A 4,775-nucleotide genomic window follows, 5' to 3' on the forward strand; every position below is an offset into this window, starting at 1 on the left:
GGGGGGGGGGGGGGGGGGGGGGGGGGGGGGGGGGGGGGGGGGGGGGGGGGGGGAATTATTACAATTTGGAGAATAAGTTAAAGCAAAAGACATAATATAGTTTTTATTGTTTATTTATGTGGTGTCAATCCCCTGTTAAGGATGAAGACCAAGTAAGTGTCTCCACGTAGGAGGCATGAAATGCAGTGACTTTTTTATCGTGTCAGTTTGTGTGTATCTCAATTATTATTTTGACTATCAAAATTTAATCAAATAAAAGAAAGTTAGCTAGTATTTTTTTTCTTAGATTAGAGCCCTCACTATTAACAAGTAATTAGCCACCGCTGAAGGTATAATTCTTACCTTTATCTTATATGGATAGAGAAATCATTTCAATAGATCATCAATTCAAATAAAACATAACAAGAATGAAATGCAATAACGAAGCAAATTGATGAAAATATCAAAGAAAAAGAATGGTAGCTCAAGTACTGATACAATCATAGTTGATTACTTTCTAATCTTTTACCCTCATTAGCACGACCTTCATATATTCCCTCTTATTTAGAATCATATCATCAACAATCGCTTCTTGTGGCTACGGAGTTGTCTTTGTTAGAGAGAGTTTTACCTTTTAATGTGAGACTTTTCTGTGCGAATTCAAATTTAGTCTAGCTCCAATATAAATACCGAACACCAAATAAAAAATCAAAAAAGAAAAAACAATCACTTTTTCTCAATAGTTATTCGAGGTTATAGTTTGGAGGGTTTTTATTAAAATGGGGAAAGTCTGCATACGAGATTTGGGAGAGCCAATATAAATGGAGTAGCGTCACATTGTCAGGCATAAAATCATCATCAATTTGGGATTAAGGAAACTACAACTTGCTAATTAAATTTTAGACGAGGTAATTAAGGGTTATTTAATAAACATGAGTGTTAATCATTGTTTAGACATTAATTTATTACACTTAGATGCCAAATTAAACTAGAACGTGCATGTGTACCTACTCCATGGACACACTCCTAGTGATTTTTAGATCACAAATTAGAATGTGACATCCTCTTGATCTCTCCTTTTCCATTTCCTAAATTTTCGAAAGAGAGTATTAAATTAAAACTTTAATCAAACTTTGGGGTAATTTTTACTAATTGGGAGATTAATTAGCTTTTATCCAAATGTTTGTCTATCAAGCATCGTATTCCTTCAAAACTTTTATTCAAATATTTAATTTGTCAAACATGCAGGAGATGAACAACTGTGTGCTCATCCTTAGGTCTACACAAATAAGCAGAGTCGGATTTAAAATTTAAGTTATATGAGATTCAAGTTTTGATCGGTACATATATTTTAAAAGTTATAGGTTCATATCTACTAATTATTATAATTTAAGAAAAAAAATATATAAATTTATATTCCACATTAAAAGTACTGAATTCAATAGCTTCATTAGTTGATTAAATACCTGAACTTTCACCGATTGATAAGAGATCGATTCCTTAGTCTAATTTACCCTGTCGTTATTGATCAAGAGTTACCAATCCAATTTTTTTCCCTTTTGTTTTCATTTTAACCCCTATCCTTAATTTCAAGATGACAGTATTTAGAAAGGTACAAAGGCATATCTCGAAACTTGTCAAAATAATCTCTTAGATAGTAAAACATTTTTGCACTTGGATTCATGAATAAAATGAATATTGTCCCCCCTATCGATAGTTTATTTTATAATTTCTGGTTAAGGTGTGGTCCTAGACAGTTAATACCACTCTCTATAGCAAAATATATTACTCCCTCTGTTCCTATTTACTTGTTCACTTTTTCTTTTATAGTTATTTCTAATTAATTGTTCATTTTGACAAATCAATAAAGAACAAAATAATTTTACCTATTATACCCTCAATTAGTTACTTTGAAAAAAGGTACAATTTCTTGAAAATCTTAAATTTTTAATCCATCCAGTTCATAATTAATAGGGGTAAATAGTAAACTCACTATATTAATAATTACTTTCTTAATAGGTGTGTCAATTTAAAAGTGGACAGTAATTAGAGACCGAGGGAGTACTATATAAAATATGTTCTTCTGTCGATGCATGGACTGAAGAGAAGATGCTGCAAATTGAAATTTTAACTATTAGAGTTGTGATAAAGTGGTAAGTACCTTTTCATTCTTAATCAAGAAGTTTTGGATTCGAATCTCTTTGAATACGGAGTCACTTTTGTTAAAGAACACTTTACCTCTTGCTATGTGACTTTCCGGCGCGAAGCAGAATTTAGTCGGGCTCTAATATGGGAGACCGAATATCGGATGGAAACAAATTAAAAATAAAATTTGAACTAGTACTACGTACACGTGCACTGCTTATTCAATTTCCTACTTTTCAACTGCCAACCTAGCTACCTACTCTCCTTGGATTCCTAATTTGTTGAATCCTCATCTTTCATTAAGACGTGTTTGGGAAGGAGGCGTTTTTTCCAATTTTCCTTGTCTTGTTGATAAAAAATTTTGATTTTTTTTCTCTCTAAGAAAGCATATCTAGGAGAAAAATGATTTTTCTAATGAAAGTAAAAAAAATTAAATTTCACAAATTATAAATTACATTTCATATTGATCATTATATTGTATATGCCCCTTCTCAGTCATCCAACACACCTCATCTTCATGGTCAAACAAACCTGGTATATGGGAAGATCGTAAATGCACATATCGATAGAGTATAAAATTACTATAATCAAGAAAGCTAGCAAAACAATATTAATAGTGTAGTAACATCGAATTTAGTCTTTAGATTAATTAGATTAAACGAGTTCCTTTGATCGGTATTCAAAGTCGGTTTAAACTTTTGTCTTATAGTGAGTTCGACTAATTACCATATATTAGAACTAGAGATAATTTATATGAGGCACATCTTACTATTCACCGACTAAAAGAGTTTATATATTAATTATAATTAATTATTGGACATATATAGCCTCAGAGGCTCAAATATCAATATCTGTAGAATTAGACAAATCATGATAGTACTATATATATAAAAATAATTAAACAAAATATGCTGAGAAGATCACGTTATATCTTTCTTGGGGTGTCAAAGATTTTAATAGAACAAATTGATTTCTTTTTACACTAAGCTCTTTATTAAATTTTTGAAAAGGAAAAAACCAGCCCACTGGATTTGAAAGTAAATCAAGAAGAGTTTAATTGTGTGCCATATATTTTATTAGTAGAACAAAAGATCTATAATATGATTTAATCATTATTATTTGTCATTTGGTATAATGATGGTATGAGTTGAGTTTTATTTGAAAAATAAGAATTTCTATAACTGACTTTAATTTATTTGAAACAGAAACATAGTTAATATTATTGGAACGATAGTGTATAGTTTTAAATTTTAATAGAATCAAACTAACAAGTGATTGTTATAATCTTAATTTGATAATATTAATAGAGTAAATAATAGATTAAAATACGTGTGTTATTATAAATTAATAAATGGAATAAAAAATAAAGGTGCTCGTGACTTCGAGCTCAGTCCTTGCTGTCTATTGGATCAACTTCATGTGCTCCGAAAGGCTCGCTGAGCATTACTATTTCTATGAATTTAATTAAATAAATTATCCCTCACCACCACTGGTTTAATTGTTCTTTTTGTCCCTCTCTTTTGCCTTCTCCAATTTATTTGCCTCCTACTCTTTTTTTTTGAATTATTATTTTTGAATTATTAATGTCAATAAATATATAGTTAGATATTATTGCTACCTCCGTTTCATTTTATTTGATATATTTTTTAATTAAAAAATAGTGATTAGATATTTATTTAACTTAATTAATTATTCTGTAAAAATTTAAATTTGACTTATATAGTTTGATGTAGTTATTTAATAATAAGAATAATATTTGCTAAATAATTATATTTTTTTCTTGATTTATTAAAAAATAACAATAATATATTTAATGTAATTTCAGAAATAGAAATTTGAGAGGGTGGTATGTAAAAACCTTACTTCTACTTTTATAAAAGGTAGAATAAACAAGTAAAATTATTTTTAATTGTAAAGGCCAAGTTAAATGAAAGGGGGAGAATAGTAATTTTGTATTGGGTGGGAAGGAGTTCGGTGAATAAGCTATGAAGGGAGTTACGCTGGTTCCACTTACGCATTTGATAAAATTCAAAGAGTAGTATTAGTATTTATAAAATATATATAATAGTGTATAAAAATAATCTATTAAAAAATTAATAAACTATTCTTTTAAGGGAAAATTATACGGTTAAGTAAATTTATACTACTTAATTAGTTATCATTGCTATAGTTTACTATAATTATCACTCGCGATTAACATTAACCACTAATTACGTGAGCTGACTTCGAGTTTGTATAATTAGTCACGTTTGTATAATTAGCCACATTTGTATAATTCACAACTAACAATTCTTCGTTTGATATTTTGTATTTGTATATGACGATGATTTCCTTTGGTTTTTCAATTTTATCACCATATACATTCAATCTTTTTGTGTATAAATTTTTAAAGTTTGTATAAACGTGTAGTTTTTGGATTTTGTATAGTATAATTTATATAATGTAATTTGTATAATATAATTTGTATAATTGTTTAAAGTTCATATGTCTATGTTTGTATCAATTTGTTATTTCAAGTTTTATCATATTTGTATAATTTCAGACTTAATATTACTCAATTATGCAAAAACACGCGAATTATACAAATGTACTCGTGAATTATAAAAATGTACCTGATAATTATACAAACGAGATGTGAATTATACAAATTA

The sequence above is a fragment of the Solanum tuberosum genome, unplaced genomic scaffold, assembly GCF_000226075.1.
Source record: "Solanum tuberosum cultivar DM 1-3 516 R44 unplaced genomic scaffold, SolTub_3.0 scf00180, whole genome shotgun sequence".
Lineage (NCBI taxonomy): Eukaryota > Viridiplantae > Streptophyta > Magnoliopsida > Solanales > Solanaceae > Solanum > Solanum tuberosum.